The 19690-nt window shown below is 38.9% G+C and overlaps 1 pseudogene; it reads right to left on the reverse strand.

Annotated features, from left to right (window-relative positions):
• Window positions 1-2047: 2047 nt before the first annotated feature.
• The window catches only part of LOC111541466, a 183392-nt pseudogene continuing 165749 nt past the window's right edge, over window positions 2048-19690 (reverse strand).

A 19690-nucleotide genomic window follows, 5' to 3' on the forward strand; every position in this document is an offset into this window, starting at 1 on the left:
AATTTCAGACCACTTGCCTAGCCACTGGCAGAAATTGCTGAGGTCGATCACGCCACAGTGGAAAGGAAAATTAACCACTTCCTCCTAAGGTCTTGTTGGAGCTGTAAGGTTTTTAAATTGGCTAGGAGGCACCCTGAGGGGGTGGGTGCTCTTTGGAAATTTGGACTGGGGGGTTTCCTGTTTGTTTTCTCTTTACTTACACAATGGACACAATGGAAATGGAAATGGATCTCTGCCTGGCTTCAAAGCGTCCTTTGGAACCAGCAGAGACAGACTGGAGGAGGCTCATGGAGCGGAAGTGGAGATTACCTTCAGGCGGACGTCTCTGTCCTGAATGGGTCTCCCAAGCCACTTGGTGGCTCAAAAGTGGGCCTCGGACCTGCGCAGGATTTTTGGCCAAGGGAGGTAAAGAGGAGACAAGGGCACTTACCCCAGAGAGGCCGTGAGAGTGAGGGAAGCGGGTCTCAGGTCCTGGTCCGTCCGCGGTGTGGAAGCAGGAGGAGGTTCCTCAACCCTTAGAGGCCTGAAGAGGGGGTCTCCTCCCAGGTTTCGGCACTAACTGATTCATTTTTCTAAGACCACCAGAGCGGGCACCAAAGAACCAGCGAGTAGGTAAGGGTAGGAGCAAAACTGCAAATTTATTTTTGGTCACCTAGCTTCAGGGGAAGAAGGTGGGTAGCGAGAGGTCTCTCGGCCTCTGGCAAATGAGGCCGACAGAGTCCCCCTGGTGGGGCTCTCGGGCGGGGCTCCTGACGCAGTCCCGACATCCTGACAGGAGTGGGGCTGGGAAGTCCGCGTGGGGCACTGGCCAGAGCCACTTTTCTGGGAGTGGGAAGGCAGTAGGTGGGGCACGGGCGTGTCGGGGGGGCGTTCCGCAGGTGCGACCAGGTAAATCTTGGTGTCTTCGGGTTGACGTCACCTGGCACATGCCCGGTTGGTCTGCACCCTCCCTGGGCACTGGCTGCATTTTCGCGCGTGCGGGAAAAGGTGGTGAAGAACCCGGAAGTGCGCCATCCTGCCTCCGTTCGTCCAAACACTACTGTTTGTTTGTTTTCCTGCAATTCATTGATAGAAAATAGTCTCAATGAGTAGCAGAATTCCTTTTTATTTATGTGTAGAATTCTTTAAATCTTCATTCATCCATAAGGAAGAGTAAGGGTGACTGGAGAAAAACAAGTTGTAATGTAACTCAATTTGTGATGAAGGTGGGACCCTTTATTTTTTATTAATTCATCTATATAAATAAATATAAATGGCACTCAGACTATATTGCTGAGTGAAGACATAATTAAATAAATTAATAAATAATGGATAATTGGATAAGTAATGTCAAAATGTTGCACTATTTTTTCAAAAAATTATATGAATGTATATATACATACTACACAGACATATATACATAAATACATATATACACACACTTTTATATGTATGTATGCCTAAACATTTACATATGGTCACTCTTGAAATATACATATAATTTTAAATTTACTTATGGTAAAATCACTGTTGTTTGGTTTGATTCTGTAAATTCAAACGTATGTATACATTTGTATCACCATCACCAGAAACAGAACAGAATACAGAACAATTCCCTAACCCCCAAAATTTCTGTTGTGCAGCTCCACAGCAAATGCTACTCCAACTTCTAACTCAGGCAACCAGTGATCTGTTATCTATCTCAGTAACTTTATCTTTTCCAGAATGTAATATATTTGGAATCAGATAATATGTAACATTTTGAAACAGGTTTCTTTCACTTAGTGTAATGCATTTGAGACTGATTCAAGTGTTGTGTTTATGGGTAGTCTGTTCCTTTTGCTGCTAGGGAGTATTTCCTTATATCACAATTGGTTTATTTATTTAAATTATTTTTTAAAGAAGCCCAAACACATTTTCTTGCTGTATTTGTGTTTAATTCTCCATCAACAATGAGCAAGCATGAAGATGGTCTTCTGCAGGACAACCTGGTCACAGGACTGAGGCGGTTCAGCAGCACTGAGAAGGAATGTGAGGACCATCCATACAGGGGGGGCTGCCTCTTGTTTCACGTTAGAGACAAACTGTAACACAGTCCATGGGCCTGCAGTCTTCCCGTTATCATCTGGTAAATGATGTAGTCGTGCACTTACTTCTGGAAGTCCTAGTTGTCCCACAAGTGATGTTCTGCTTCAGTATTCAGGGGATCATCAAAATTCACAAGATCAGTAAAGAAAGATTTTAATCCCCAAACAATATCCTTTAATGTTCTCGTGGGATCCCAGCCAGTGCAGTCAATCGAATGTTCTCTCAGTAAACTCAGACATACCTCCTCTGTCTCTGTTATGTTGTGGTATCACATCCTGGTCAGGCATTTCACTTTGGTAGGCGCCATGATGTACGCATTGGAACTTCAGTTTCAAATGGAAGTTTTCCACCCTTTAACCCCCTCATCTGGTTACAATTAGCTGAAAACAGTGAGGCTGGTTTGGATCAAGAAAAGGCACTTTACATGTACAAAGTAAATTAGCTTCAAGTTCTGCAATCTCTTTAACAAGCAACTTGTCTCTCACAGAAGCCCTCCAAGTGGAGTCGGACACTGTGGCTGCCGTCGGGACCCTTTGAACAACAGTTTTTGTTGTTGTTTGTTTTCCATGTTTTGGTGACCAGGATAATGCTTCTATAAACATCTATGTGCAGATAATTGTTGGAACACGAATGGACATTTCTCCCGGGTAAACACCTAGGAGTGGGTTGCTGAGTCCTGTGGTCAGTGTTTTTTTTTTTTTTTTTTTTGAGATGGAGTCTTGCTCTGTCACCCAGGCTGGAGTGCAGTGGCGCCATCTCGGCTCACTGCAAGCTCCGCCTCCTGGGTTCACGCTATTCTCCTGCCTCAGCCTCCCAAGTAGCTGGGACTACAGGTGCCCGCCACCACTCTGGGCTACTTTTTAATTGGCCAGGCTGATCTTGAACTCCTGACCTTGTGAGCTGCCCACCTTGGCCTCCCAAAGTTCTAGGATTACAGGCGTGAGCCACCATGCCTGGCCCAGTGTATGCTTTTTAATAAGAAAATACCTATACCTGCCAGTCACGGATCATGAGGTCAGGAGGTGTGCGGATCATGAGGTCAGGAGATCAAGACCATCCTGGCTAACACGGTGAAACCCCATCTCTATTAAAAGTACAAAAAATTAGCCAGGGTTGGTGGCACGTGCCTGTAGTCCCAGCTACTCGGGAGGCTGAGGCAGGAGAATCGCTTGAACCAGGAGGTGGATGTTGCAGTGAGCCGCAGTAGTCCATTGCACCCCAACCTGGGCGAGAGAGCAAGACTCCATCTCCAAAAAAAAAAAAAAAAAAACAGACTGTTTTCCAGAGGGACTGAACCACTTTGCATTCTCACCATCCATTTTTAAGAGTTCCGATTACTCTATATCCTTGACAGTACTTGGTATTGTCATATTGTTATCTTTTAAATTTATTTTAGCAATTCTAGTAGGTGTATATTTCTATGTCATTCTTGTTTAAATTTGCATTTCCTTAATGACTCATCGATGTTGAACATCTTTTCATGCACATATTTGCTACCAATATATTCTTTGCAGTGCAATGCCTGTTCATATATTTTGCCCGTTAGATTTGGGAGGTTATTTGTTTTATTGTTTGTTTTCTTCTCATTTGTTTTCTCTTTATGTTTCCTGAATACACGTTTTTTGTTAGCTATGTGATTTGAAACTTTTTTATTTTTTCAGTTTGTGGCTTATTTGTTCATGTTTCAATGGTGTCTTTCACAAAACAAACTTTTAAAGTTTTATGAAGTTCAATTACTTTTTATTAATCATGATTTTGGTTTCTTTTTTTTGAGACGGAGCTCCCCTCTGTCGCTCAGGCTGGAGTGCAGTGGCGCAATCTCGGCTCACCGCAAGCTCCGCCTCCTGGGTTCACGCCATTCTCCTGCCTCAGCCTCCCGAGTAGCTGGGACTAGGAGCGCCCACAACCATGCCCGGCTAATTTTTTGTATTTTCGATGGAGACAGGGTTTCACCATGTTAGCCAGGATGGTCTCGATCTCCTGATCTCATGATCCAGCCACCTTGGCCTCCCAAAGTGCTGGGATTACAGGCATGAGCCACCATGCCTGGCCTTAGAGTTAATTTTTATACAAAATATAAAGTTTAAGTCAAGCTCATTGTTTGACTTATAGATGTTCAGTTATTTCAGAAATATTTGTTGGAAAGACTATGCTTTCTCCATTGAATTACCTTTGCAACTTTTTCGAAAATTATTTATTTATATTTCTGCACTGTCTTTCTATTTAAGTTTTTAAACTGTATGCAATAAAACAAGAGCTGGCTTTGCAAAGTCACTTTAAGTAAAATATTTAAAAATATATATATATAATCCTATGTAATCATTATTCTTCCCTCTCTACATTTACTCAGATATTTACCATTTTTTCTTTTGTTCTTCATTCATTACCATTTCTCTTCTGTTCGCATTTTTTAAAGCATGTTTATGGATGACAAATTGTCTTAATTTTCTTTCATCTGAGAATGTGTTTCACTTTTGATCCTGAAAGATAGTTTTGCTTGATAAGAATTCTCAGTTTACTCTTAGCTTTTCCTCTCAGCACTTCAACAAATGCTATTCCACTCTCTTGCTGCCTCCATAGGTTCTGATTAGAAACCTGCAGTTATTTGAATTATTTCTCCCTCTATGCAATATGTGGTTTTTCTCTGGCTGCTTTTAAGACTTCTCCTTTATCTTTGGTTTTCAAGAGTTTCATTATAGTGCCCCAGAATGGTTTGATTTCTGTTTATTCTGCTTGGAGTTGGCTGAGTGTTTTGGATCTGTAAATTTATATCTTTCATTAAATGTGTAAGGCACTCAACCATTGTTTATTTAAAAGATTTTGTCAGTTCCTATGTCTTTTTATCTTTGCTATTAGTCCCTAATGACAGAAATGTTAGCATTTCTGATACTGTCACACAGAGATTCCTAATATTATTTTTATTTTGTTTTAATCTTTTTTCTCTCTGATGTTCAAACATTATAATTTCTATTGATCTATTTTCATGTGTGGTGACCTCTTCTTATGTTACATCTGACCTCTTCTTATGTTACATCTATTATTGAGCTCTTTTGGTAATTTAAAAATTTCTCTTATTGAGTTTTTTGGTTCCAAAATTTTTATTTTAAAGATCCTATTTGTTTTCCAAATTTTCTATATCTTCATTCATTTGAAGACTGTGATTATTTCATGAAACATAATCATAACAGATGCTTTAAAGTTATGAGACTCTGCATCTTAATAAAATTTTGTAGACAGCTACTTTCTTCTTTAGGAAACAATCAGTCAAACTACTTTAATACCACAAACCCTGAACCACCTTTTTTCGGAACCGTAATTCTAGTAACAGTTTAATTTTCAAAGCCTTTGCTGCATAATTCTGGTACATTCAGTGTGTGAAACATCTAAGGTTCATTATGGATTTGGAAGTGATCCAGACATTTGTTTAGTCTTAACCTTTGTATTGTTAATTCTGATCAGTTCCACACATGATTAGTTCAAAGTATAGCCCAAAATCTTATGTGTACATAAATTCAAAGTATCTCTTTTTTTTCCCATACCCTGTAATCTCCATGCTCTTGAATTTTCAGTGGCCCCTGTTCTGCTGTTGCAGATACTAAATCTGAAGTTTTAGGGCACCCATTCTATTGCACACATCCTATGACCGGGTTAATGTTGGTGTAAAACAGCAAGATAAAAGAGTCTGCAAAGCTGCTGCTGTTGCCACTGCCACTTCCACCTCTTTTGCCTCTGCTGCTTCCATCATAAGCATCCAGTTTCTTTCTGGAATTTGTCTAGTATGATGCTAGAGAATCGAAAAAGCTTCATCCTTTAACCCCCCACACCAAGATTTCATTCTTTTGTCTAGACAAAGTGTTTTTTTTTTTTCTTCTTAGAACTTTTTCTGTCTATGTCTATCTGCAGTTCTGAGAGATATGGTAAATCTAATCAAGAAGCTTTAAAAAAAATGAACAAAAAAGAAAACATAACAAAAACACACAGCAAATCAAGACAGCAGCAAAAAGCAAAACAAAACAAAACAAAAAACCACAAACGGAAATTTACCACTATATGGTCATTTAAGGGTGGTGGTGATTTCCCTACCTTATGTGCCAGCTCTTACCTACTGCTCAGAGCCCTCTAATAGAGGTTTTACTTTTTTTCCCAGTATCCCTGGTAGTAATCAGTTAGCAAGATAAGCTAGATGTGCATATTCCATCTTAACTAGAACTGGAAATTTCCTATACCAACAATCTTTAAGAATCTCAGAGTCCAATGGGCCATTATTATTGACATGAGAGACATACATTTAAGAGAGGTGAGAAGAACACATTATTTTCAACATTTTGAAAAAGACTATTCTGTATTCCTAATTAGAACTCCATAATTTGATTACTGGAAAGAAAATGGAAAGTTGTTTACTTAGAGATGACATGTAAAGACTCCTTGTATTTAGGGATAAAAAATGAAGTGAGGAGCGAGAGAGAGAAGAAGAAAGAGACAGGGACAGAGAAAGAGATATTCTATAATAAATTTCCAGGAGTTAGTAAAAAATATTTCTCACCTATTTATTTTTATAAGTAACATTTTTCTTCGTAGAACATTTTATGTTCAAGCAACTTATATGTGTTTGTGTGTGTGTATCTTAATTTTTTGAACTGTAGAAAAGCAAATGTTGGATAATCGATCTAGGTTTGTAACCAAGAAAGACTAAGATGTCAACACAATATGATAATCACATACTTGGAGAAATAAATTATAAGTATTATGGCTAAATTGAAAATTATGATCCAAGGCTTTCATAAGCCACTGTTGACTCAGAAGATGGTGCATAACATGAGATAAGGGTTAAAAAGCCTTATCACAGGGAAACCAAAGAAAGACAGTTCTGGTGTCAGTCTAGTCAGGGAGAAAGTTATTGTCATGTTAAATAAACACAAATGCCTCTAAAAGCAAAGACTCCTGGGATCCCATTCTTAGGATCTGTTAGAGGGCTGCTGGTCAGAGAGAATGTAGGTATCTGAACTATATATGCAAGGACTGAGCCTAGGGAATGAGAGGCTATTAAATCGATTAGAGCAGTAGGATGCTTTCATTTCCATTCTAGGTTGAATACTTTGACAAGAGTGTGAAGATAAACCCAGTTGCAAGTGTCATTGCTGGAAGGAGAATAAGCAGTTAAGATCTATGGAAATAACCTAAAAGAAGGGAAAATAGCTTCATAGAAGTGGAAGAACCATTTTCTAAAGCCATTTCTATGATTATGAAAGTTGAGCTGAATTCTCATAGATGTTTAGGCATCCTTAGAATGGATAGGGTACGGTATTTTATTGTAGGTATGTCACTAGGGTGGTTATAAAGAGGGAGGAATTAAGGATGCATTTCAGGTTTCCAGTCTGTGAATGTAGCAGATATTGGGACATGAGAGGTAGTCAGACAGTAAGAAAGTCAAAAAGTGAGAGAGAGAGAGAGAATGGAGGGGTTAAAAAAAAAAAAAAGGGCAAGATTGTGATGTTTTAAAATGGATATTTTGAGATCTGTAAATCACAAAATTTTTGATGTCTAGTAAGTAGTTGGAATTGCAGGACTAGAATTCCTGCCTTGGGACCTGGGAGATTGGCTCCAGAACCAGGAAGTTTACAGTTAGAGAAGGATCATATTTTAGAAATGTGGGTTAGAGGAATTGCTGTGAGAGCAGGGAAATTATTACCCCAAATTGTGGTAACAGCATATTTCTCCATTAACCTGGTTTCTTGAGGTACTACAGTTGGAAAGCCCTGGGGATGCTTTATTTGTAAGTGCTAGGGAGAGATAAAGAGAGTTGGGTGGTATGAATCTTACTACAGGTGTTATTGATTATAAAAAATTATCTTTTTTTTGCTCATACTGCACAGACCATATATCTCTTTCAAAAAATAGAAACATTCTAAAGCAGTTGAAATTCTCTCTAGTGGACGATTGTTAATTCCTTTTATATCTACAGCTAACGATGCAAGTCAGAATAATTTTGATAATGTTTTTACGAAAAAATTGTCCAATATGTTTGAGGAGACACTTAAATATATATAATGGAGAAGATACATATAATGAGAAAAAAGAAACTTTTGTTTTTAGCCTTTTATCTGACTTTTTTACTTGTAACAACTTTAATTACAATTTATATCATTTCTACACAAAACCTGCATTGGAGCTCTTATCTGGGCAAATTAGATATACTATTAAAGTTTGAACTATGAATGCACACTGAATCATTTCTCCCCAAATTATGCAAATGCTTAATTAGTCTTTAATTCAATATTATATGTAAATTGGGTCCATTTCAAATCTAATACATGTTTTAAGAAAAGTCCATTTTCACCACTAAATCAGAATACTTCTCTATTTTGGAAATAAAGTCGGATAGAGAACAGAAAATTGTTTACAAATGAGCCTATTCTTGACCAACTTCTAATGAAAGGATGTAAGATAAATTTTTATTTAATATTTGAGCTGAATCTAGTGTATGAATGTCAAGCCGTTTATTGCTGCTGGAGGATTTTCTAAAAAAAAATGATGTTTAGCAGGAAGCGATGTGACAATTTCCACTATAAGCTTAGGGAAATAATAGTAATTTAAGACACAGAATTGTTTTATTATCTCTGAAGCCCCATGACTTTAGACTCCTTGGTTTGAAGCAATGGAAGGAAATATAAAGAGGATTAATACTACCAGCTCGTGTTTGAGGAGCTCAATGATGATCTACTATTTATGCAGTACTAAAAATTTAATTGATTACCTTTTAGTCTGAAAAGGGAAGTGACTATACTATCTAGTACTGTATATATTTTGATTAATTTTTTGGTTAATTATCTTTATATATTTTGATTAATTTTTTTCTTTAGAAAAAATACTGTTACCGTATATATTACGTATATAACAATAATAATATAAATGTATTAGTTATTGACGTAACACCTATTTGATGTGATACACATTAAGAACTAATAGGTTAACAGAATAATAAACTAAAAGTATACACAAACACACACACACACACAACTCCTGGGATATAGGGAAAATTACACTTTAGAATTCAAGATTCCTGGGTTTGAATGACATATCTGCTGTTAAGTTTGGGCAGTACATTCTCTCTTTGGGCTTAGTTTCCTCATTTTAAAAAGAAACATGACAGTCCCCATCATATGATGTTGATGTGAATAATAAATAAAATAAAATTTAAAGTATTTACCAGAATACCTGGCACATAGACAACATTGATACACAGTCCTCGTTTTTGCTACCATTACTGCGTTGCTTTGATTGTTGTTATCAGAAGATGACTTGTGTTGATATTAGTAATCTTTGTTGAGTAATGAATGTGAGAACTTAACAGATGTGGCTGTATGGGTCCTAATTGTTTGAATCCAGCAAACAGCATGTCTTTGTCATCCCAACTGGTATAGTGTCATGTCACAGACTTCCACTGTTACCAGGTCATGGTGGGGGCAGTGATCAGGGGAATGAGTAAGTAGAAGGTTCTTGAATGTTGCCACCTGAAATGGGACTAGATCAATAAAACAAGTGGGCAGAATGTCTCTCTTTAGCTCTCTCTATCCTTCTCCACAACCAAAAGAGAAATAAGAGTTACAATAAAATGTCTTGCAGATGGCCGTGACAATGACTGACATTTTAAAAATATCATTCTCGATGTCAACTTGATAGAGATTCATAAGATGTATTAGGGAACAAGAAATGGGTTTTTGAAGCGTGAAACACACTTGTATGAGCATGCCACTTTGCTCAGATGAACGGAAGTAGGAAAGGTGGTTAATAATTAATTAATCTGTTCCTTGTGAATTCCTGAATGAATTCTGACTTAAGTGTGAAACAGAATAGAGCTAGTGTATTGCACTAGGCAGAAGAAAAAAAAAAGGAAAAAAATGAAGAAACAGGAGGGGCGGAGCAAGATGGCCGAATAGGAACAGCTCCAGTCTCCATCTCCCAGCGCGAGCGACACAGAAGACCAGCGATTTCTGCATTTTCAACTGAGGTACTGGGGTCATCTCACTCGGGAGTGCCGGACAATCCGTGCGGGTCAGCTGCTGAAGCCTGACCAGTGAGAGCTGAAGCAGGGCGAGGCATCACCTCAGCTGGGAAGCGCGAGGGGGAAGGGAGTCCCTTTTCCTAGCCAGGGAAACTGAGACACACAACACCTGGAAAATCGGGTAACTCCCACCCCAATACTGCGCTATAACACCGGCACACCGGAGAATATATCCCACACCTGGCCGGGAGGGTCCCACGCCCACGGAGCCTCCCTCCTTGCTAACACAGCAGTCTGCGGCAATCTAACCGCAAGGCAGCAGCCAGGCTGGGGGAGGGGCGCCCGCCATCGCTGAGGCTTAAGTAGGTAAATAAAGCCGCTGGGAAGCTCAAACAGGGTGGAGCTCACAGCAGCTCAAGGAAACCTGCCTGTCTCTGTAGACTGAGCCTCTGGGGACAGGGCTCAGCTAAAGGAGCAGAAGCCTGTGCAGATGCGAACGACTCTGTCTGACAGCTTTGAAGAGAGCAGTGGATCTCCCAACACGGAGGTTGAGATCTGAGAAGGGGCAGTCTGCCTGCTCAAGCGAGTCCCTGACCCCTGAGTAGCCTAACTGGGAGACATCCCCCACTAGGGGCAGTCTGACACCCCACACCTCACAGGGTGGAGTACACCCCTGAGAGGAAGCTTCCAAAGCAAGAATCAGACAGGTGCACTCGCTGTTCAGCAATATTCTGTCTTCTGCAACCTCTGCTTCTGATACCCAGGCAAACAGGGTCTGGAGTGGACCTCAAGCAATCTCCAACAGACCTATAGCTGAGGGTCCTGACTGTCAGAAGGAAAACTATCAAACAGGAAGGACACCTATACCAAAACCCCATCAGTACGTCACCATCATCAAAGACCAGAGACAGATGAAACCACAAAGATGGGGAAAAAGCAGGGCAGAAAAGCTGGAAATTCAAAAAATAAGAGCGCATCTCCTCCTGCAAAGGAGCACAGCCCATCGCCAGCAACGGATCAAAGCTGGTCAGAGAATGATTTTGATGAGATGAGAGAAGAAGGCTTCAGTCCATCAAACCTCTCAGAGCTAAAGGAGGAATTACGTACCCAGCGCAAAGAAATTAAAAATCTTGAAAAAAGAGTGGAAGAATTGACAGCTAGACTAATTAATGCATAGAAGGTCATAAAGGAAATGACAGAGATGAAAACCATGACACGAGAAATACGTGACAAATCCACAAGCTTCAGTAACCGACTCGATCAACTGGAAGAAAGAGTATCAGCGATGGAGGATCAAATGAATGAAATGAAGCGAGAAGAGAAACCAAAAGAAAAAAGAAGAAAAAGAAATGAACAAAGCCTGCAAGAAGTATGGGATTATGTAAAAAGACCAAATCTACGTCTGATTGGGGTGCCTGAAAGTGAGGGGGAAAATGGAACCAAATTGGAAAACACTCTACAGGATATCATCCAGGAGAACTTCCCCAACCTAGCAGGGCAGGCCAACATTCAAATTCAGGAAATACAGAGAACGCCACAAAGATACTCCTCCAGAAGAGCAACTCCAAGACACATAATTGCCAGATTCACCAAAGTTGAAATGAAGGAAAAAATCTTAAGGGCAGCCAGAGAGAAAGGTCGGGTTACCCACAAAGGGAAGCCCATCAGACTGACAGCAGATCTCTTGGCAGAAACTCTACAAGCCAGAAGAGAGTGGGGGCCAATATTCAACATTCTTAATGAAAAGAATTTTAAACCCAGAATTTCATATCCAGCCAATCTAAGTTTCATAAGTGAAGGAGAAATAAAATTCTTTACAGATAAGCAAATGCTTAGAGATTTTGTCACCACCAGGCCTGCCTTACAAGAGACCCTGAAGGAAGCCCTAAACATGGAAAGGAACAACCGCTACTAGCCATTGCAAAAACATGCCAAAATGTAAAGACCATCGAGCCTAGGAAGAAACTGCATCAACTAATGAGCAAAATAACCAGTTAATATCATAATGGCAGGATCAAGATCACACATAACAATATTAACCTTAAATGTAAATGGACTAAATGCTCCAATTAAAAGACACAGACTGGCAAACTGGATAAAAAGTCAAGACCCATCAGTCTGCTGTATTCAGGAGACCCATCTCACATGCAGAGACATACATAGGCTCAAAATAAAGGGATGGAGGAAGATCTACCAAGCAAATGGAGAACAAAAAAAAAGCAGGGGTTGCAATCCTAGTCTCTGATAAAACAGACTTGAAACCATCAAAGATCAAAAGAGACAAAGAAGGCCACTACATAATGGTAAAGGGATCAATTCAACAGGAAGAGCTAACTATCCTAAATATATATGCACCCAATACAGGAGCACCCAGATTCATAAAGCAAGTCCTTAGAGACTTACAAAGAGACTTAGACTCCCATACAATAATAATGGGAGACTTCAACACTCCACTGTCAACATTAGACAGATCAACGAGACAGAAAGTTAACAAGGATATCCAGGAATTGAACTCATCTCTGCACCAAGCGGACCTAATAGACATCTATAGAACTCTCCACCCCAAGTCAACAGAATATACATTCTTCTCAGCACCACATCACACTTATTCCAAAATTGACCACATAATTGGAAGTAAAGCACTCCTCAGCAAATGTAAAAGAACAGAAATTATAACAAACTGTCTCTCTGACCACAGTGCAATCAAACTAGAACTCAGGACTAAGAAACTCAATCAAAACCGCTCAACTACATGGAAACTGAACAACCTGCTCCTGAATGACTACTGGGTACATAACGAAATGAAAGCAGAAATAAAGATGTTCTTTGAAACCAATGAGAACAAAGATACAACATACCAGAATCTCTGGGACACATTTAAAGCAGTGTGTAGAGGGAAATTTATAGCACTAAGTGCCCACAAGAGAAAGCAGGAAAGATCTAAAATTGACACTCTAACATCACAATTAAACGAACTAGAGAGGCAAGAGCAAACACATTAAAAAGCTAGCAGAAGGCAAGAAATAACTAAGATCAGAGCAGAACTGAAGGAGATAGAGACACAAAAAACCCTCCAAAAAATCAATGAATCCAGGAGTTGGTTTTTTGAAAAGATCAACAAAATTGACAGACCGCTAGCAAGGCTAATAAAGAAGAAAAGAGAGAGGAATCAAATAGATGCAATAAAAAATGATAAAGGGGATATCACCACCGACCCCACAGAAATACAAACTACCATCAGAGAATACTATAAACACCTCTACGCAAATCAACTAGAAAATCTAGAAGAAATGGATAATTTCCTGGACACGTATACTCTCCCAAGACTAAACCAGGAAGAAGTTGAATCCCTGAATAGACCAATAGCAGCCTCTGAAATTGAGGCAACAATTAATAGCCTACCCACCAAAAAAAGCCCAGGACCAGATGGATTCACAGCTGAATTCTACCAGAGGTACAAGGAGGAGCTGGTACCATTCCTTCTGAAACTATTCCAATCAATAGAAAAGGAGGGAATCCTCCCTAACTCATTTTATGAGGCCAACATCATCCTGATACCAAAGCCTGGCAGAGACACAACAAAAAAAGAGAATTTTAGACCAATCTCCCTGATGAACATCGATGCAAAAATCCGCAATAAAATACTGGCAAACCGGATTCAGTAGCACATCAAAAAGCTTATCCACCATGATCAAGTGGGCTTCATCCCTGGGATGCAAGGCTGGTTCAACATTCGCAAATCAATCAACGTAATCCAGCATATCAACAGAACCAAAGACAAGAACCACATGATTATCTCAATAGATGCAGAAAAGGCTTTTGACAAAATTCAATAGCCCTTCATGCTAGAAACGCTCAACAAATTCGGTATTGATGGAACGTACCTCAAAATATTAAGAGCTATTTATGACAAACCCACAGCTAATATCATACTGAATGGGCAAAAACTGGAAAAATTCCCTTTGAAAACTGGCACAAGACAGGGATGCCCTCTCTCACCACTCCTATTCAACATAGTGTTGGAAGTTCTGGCCAGGGCAATTAGGCAAGAGAAAGAAATCAAGGGTATTCAGTTAGGAAAAGAAGAAGTCAAATTGTCCCTGTCTGCAGATGACATGATTGTATATTTAGAAAACCCCATCGTCTCAGCCCAAAATCTTCTTAAGCTGATAAGCAACTTCAGCAAAGTCTCAGGATACAAAATTAATGTGCAAAAATCACAAGCATTCTTATACACCAGTAACAGACAAGCAGAGAGCCAAATCAGGAATGAACTTCCATTCACAATTGCTTCAAAGAGAATAAAATACCTAGGAATCCAACTTTACATGGGATGTAAAGGACCTCTTCAAGGAGAACTACAAACCACTGCTCAGTGAAATAAAAGAGGACACTAACAAATGGAAGAACATACCATGCTCATGGATAGGAAGAATCAATATCGTGAAAATGGCCATACTGCCCAAGGTTATTTATAGATTCAATGCCATCCCCATCAAGCTACCAATGAGTTTCTTCGCAGAATTGGAAAAAACGGCTTTAAAGTTCATATGGAACCAAAAAAGAGCCCGCATTGCCAAGACAATCCTAAGTCAAAAGGACAAAGCTGGAGGCGTCACGCTACCTGACTTCAAACTATACTACAAGGCTACAGTAACCAAAACAGCATGGTACTGGTACCAAAACAGAGATATAGACCAATGGAACAGAACAGAGTCCTCAGAAATAATACCACACATCTACAGCCATCTGATCTTTGACAAACCTGAGAGAAACAAGAAATGGGGAAAGGATTCCCTATTTAATAAATGGTGCTGGGAAAATTGGCTAGCCATAAGTAGAAAGCTGAAACTGGATCCTTTCCTTACTCCTTATACGAAGATTAATTCAAGGTGGATTAGAGACTTAAATGTTAGACCTAATACCATAAAAACCCTAGAAGAAAATCTAGGTAGTACCATTCAGGACATAGGCATGGGCAAGGACTTCATGTCTAAAACACCAAAAGCAACGGCAGCAAAAACCAAAATTGACAAATGGGATATGATTAAACTAAAGAGCTTCTGCACAGCAAAAGAAACTACCATCAGAGTGAACAGGCAACCTACAGAATGGGAGAAAATTTTTGCAATCTACTCATCTGACAAAGGGCTAATTTCCAGAATCTACAAAGAACTCAAACAAATATACAAGAAAAAAACAAACAACCCCATCAAAAAGTGGGGAAAGGATATGAACAGACATTTCTCAAAAGAAGACATTCATACAGCCAACAGACACATGAAAAAATGCTCATCATCACTGGCCATCAGAGAAATGCAAATCAAAACCACAATGAGATACCATCTCACACCAGTTAGAATGGCAATCATTAAAAAATCAGGAAACAATAGGTGTTGGAGAGGATGTGGAGAAATAGGAACACTTTTACACTGCTGGTGGGATTGTAAACTAGTTCAACCATTATGGAAAACAGTATGGCAATTCCTCAAGGATCTAGAACTAGATGTACCATATGACCCAGCCATCCCACTACTGGATATATACCCAAAGGATTATAAATTATGCTACTACAAAGACACATGCACACGTATGTTTATTGCGGCACTATTCACAATAGCAAAGACTTGGAATCAACCCAAATGTCCATCAGTGACAGACTGGATTAAGAAAATGTGGCACATATACACCATGGAATACTATGCAGCCATAAAAAAGGATGAGTTTGCGTCCTTTGTAGGGACATGGATGCAGCTGGAAACCATCATTCTTAGCAAACTATCACAAGAAGAGAAAACCAAACACCGCATGTTCTCACTCATAGGTGGGAACTGAACAATGAGATCACTTGGACTCGGGAAGGGGAACATCACACAATGGGGCCTATCATGGGAAGGGGGGAGGGGGGAGGGATTGCATTGGGGAGTTATACCTGATATAAATGATGAATTGATGGGTGCTGACGAGTTGATGGGTGCAGCACACCAACATGGCACAAGTATACATATGTAACAAACCTGCACGTTATGCACATGTACCCTAGAACTTAAAGTATAATTAAAAAAAAAAAATGAAGAAACAATACGAGACTTTGGAGGATATATATCACCATCTCCATGCCTGAAACTTCTTCAGATTTGGACTACTTTTGACTGGGTAAGGAGTATGGAATAAAAAGAGGGGTATCATGTCATTGTTTTGAGTGAGCTCATTTCTGAAGCTGGCTGAAGCATTTTATGACCTATTGCTGTGCCACACCTCCATCTGTACATCTTGTCTCTCTTGTTCATCCAATTAGAGATGGAAATTTACTGCAGTACAACAGAAGTGAGAAGGAAGTAAGTGGACAGGTGGCTATGTATTCTATTTGATGGTGCGAAAGTGATTGGAGGAAGGGCAGAGAAAGACAAGAGCATGGGAGCAGAGCACAAGAGAAATTCTGTATTACTGGGGAACACTCAGCACATAATGGCTCCATCCAAACCTCTGCACTAAGGGAAAATCAAACTCTAACATGGCTTTTAGAAACATAAAGTCTTGTTCCTAGAATGACTACACCTCCCTATTAAAATACTTGAGAAAACTCAGTGCTGCCAGGAGAATTTACTGTTTGTTCTAGCCAACACCTTCCCATTCTTGGAGAACTTACTTAAAAAGGGCATAGAACTGTGAACGCATCCTCTACCCCTTTGAGAAAAAATATGTAACTTCTACAATTCAGGAGTGTCTTTCTCAAGCACCTGAAAGCCATTTCTTTGAAATGTAATTATTGGGAAAGAGAGAGCCTCTTTCAGTTTCTGTGGATGGATGAAATCCTAACTTTGATAATTACCAGCTAGCAGACACAAGTGATCTAATGACATTAGCGCTGACCAATCTTTTGTAAGTTTTTCACTTGACCCCACTTGCCTCCTCACAGTAGCCCCTCATCCTCCCTCTAAAATGCACAGTCACCTCTGCTCAAATTGGAACGAAACTCTTTCCCCTATTGTTAATTGTTGCTGAATAAAAATTTTTAACCGCTTTAACTAATGTCCAGCTCTATTTTTCACAGATAATCACATGATTTTATTTCATTCTATCTTATCTTATGCTACTTCTATCAAGGGACAAATTTTAGACTACTTCTAATTTTCCAGCGGTATATTTGCCTCCACATCTTCAAGGATTCATTCTAGAATCATATACTATTGTAAGATGTTAAATATCCTGAGGTCTTAACCTATGAATAGAAGACCAGTCTAGCTAATGACTGACATTAGTATTCTAATAGTATCTTCCCAAATAATAACGGGGAATGAAAAAGAAAATTATAAGCTCCATCTATTGGCAACATGGCTTGGATCAACCTTTTCTTGCCCAAATGTTTCAAGAGAAAAAGAGATTTAGAGATAAGTTCCTGAGACATGAAAGATGGAAATTGTTACATTGAAAAACAAAACCAAAAGAAGGGAGACAAAAAAACTTTAAAAATACTTGTTAAAAAAACCAAATAACATTTTAAAATTTGTCTTCAAAATGACTATATATAGTAAGCAAATTAATTTATAAAAATTTTATGACCATCTTAAGACAAATTTGCTGATTTTAGTATATACAATATACTAAAACTTAAAGAAGTGTATGCATAAGGAACTTAAAGCATGGTGCATTTGTATGGTCAAATATTCTGCAACCAATAAAATTGTGCCATTTGTTTTTTTTTTTTTTGAGATGGAGTTTCTTGTCGCCCAGGCTGCAATGCAATGGTGGGATCTTGGCTCACTGCAACCTCCGCCTCCCAGGTTCAAGCGATTCTTCTGCCTCAGCCTCCTGAGTAGCTGGGATTATAGGCACCTGCTACCACGCCCAGCTAATTTTTGTATTTTTAGTAGAGATGGAGTTTCACCATGTTGGCCAGGCTGGTCTCGAACTCCTGACCTCAGGTGATCTACCCACCTCGGCCTCCCAGAGTGCTGGTATTACAGGCGTGGCCACTGTGCCCGGCCCAAAATTGTGCTATTAAAGGGCATTTGATACCACAGGAAACTAACATGAAAATCTCAGAACCAGAACACATTTGTATATGTAGTATGACCCTAGGTAATAGTATATTAACTCACTTGTATACAAACACACTCATTATATATGCATACAAATAAACAGTCCAATAGCAGTATATGATTTCCAAAATTAAATAGGTCATTTATTCTGAGTAATGAGATCATAGACAATATCATTTTCTTTTTCATACCTTTTGGCATTTGCCTAATTCCTTCAAGTCAGCATAGATTATTTTATAATTAGAAAAAAGTACATAAATATAAACATTATATGCATTCATATGAGCACCATAAGAAATCTGTAAAGTGTGTGAAACACTTGGAAGTAAAGCATAATTCTCAAAAATAAAGTGTGTAGTTTCAGAATTACGTTCCTATAGTGAGCTACTTTAGGATGAGAAGTATCTTATTTATCTTTTCTTTTCTGGCCCATCAAACAAGCTTGACAAATATATGATGACTAAATGAGCATCTATGAATTTTCAAGAAAATGTATATTTGAATATTCTTTATTTAATTAGACACGGAAGCTTATTATCCATTTTACCAAAATTTAAATAAAAATTGCCTGCTTTTACAGAAAAGAAAAATTGAAGTCTGGATAAATTTTCGGAGAAATTCACTGGGAAAGATGGAGTAGATTATTCCAACTTCATATCCGATGGTGTCCCCATTTTCTTAAAATGTTTTACTTAATAAGCATTTACTGAGAATTTGCTTTGTGCAAAGGTTTAAATGAGACAATAGTGCCAGGCCAAAATGTACCCTAGACTTTAAAGCTGTCCTTCACGAGAATGCAAATGCTGTGGTTGGCTGGAGAATATGTGCTTTGGGAAGAGATAAGGTACTAGAAAAGGAAGGTGGGACGAGAGTCAACTCACAAATACCCCAAGCTATTTCAACATTTCTCATGCAGATGAACATGCTGTGACATATGAAATAGCATCAACAGCATCTCTATATTTTTTACAAGCATAAAGGTAGGCACTGAATTTTGAGAAAAAGATTTGTTCCTTCCAATTTCCAAACCGAATGTGGGTCATTCTTGAAGACTATGAAATAAACGATGCACATTCATACATATAGCTCCATTGATGAAATCAAGAGACAATGACATTGAATTCTCCAATTCAAAAAGCTCCCAAGATGAGAAGTTAAGCAAATTACTAAGTGCTCTTCGTTTATCTAAGCCCAAATTTTATGGTGGAAGATGTTAATTCATCTCTGCCTAAGAGAAACCGCTAATGAAAACACAAACTATGTCAACTGCAAAATGCTTTTCTGAAAGGTCATGTCACAACTAGAGGGCCCTCAAAAGTGTTTTAAAGTATTCTTTGCTGGAGAGAGTTGATTTAATCACCTGTAACCTGTCCTCTGGGGATAATTTGAATTTGATAGCACTCTGCAAAGACATGTTTGCAGGAAAGAAAATTCTAAAGATACTTTCTGTAAAAAGCCTAACACAAACAACGCAAACTTTTATAGCCCCTCAATTTATTTTCACATAGTATGAAAAGCACAAGATTTATCGCTTTGTTCTTGTTTGTTTATTTAATAAATATGTCTTGTTTTCTCCAGC

This window comes from Piliocolobus tephrosceles, chromosome 17 (assembly GCF_002776525.5).
Source record: "Piliocolobus tephrosceles isolate RC106 chromosome 17, ASM277652v3, whole genome shotgun sequence".
In the NCBI taxonomy this organism is placed as follows: domain Eukaryota; kingdom Metazoa; phylum Chordata; class Mammalia; order Primates; family Cercopithecidae; genus Piliocolobus; species Piliocolobus tephrosceles.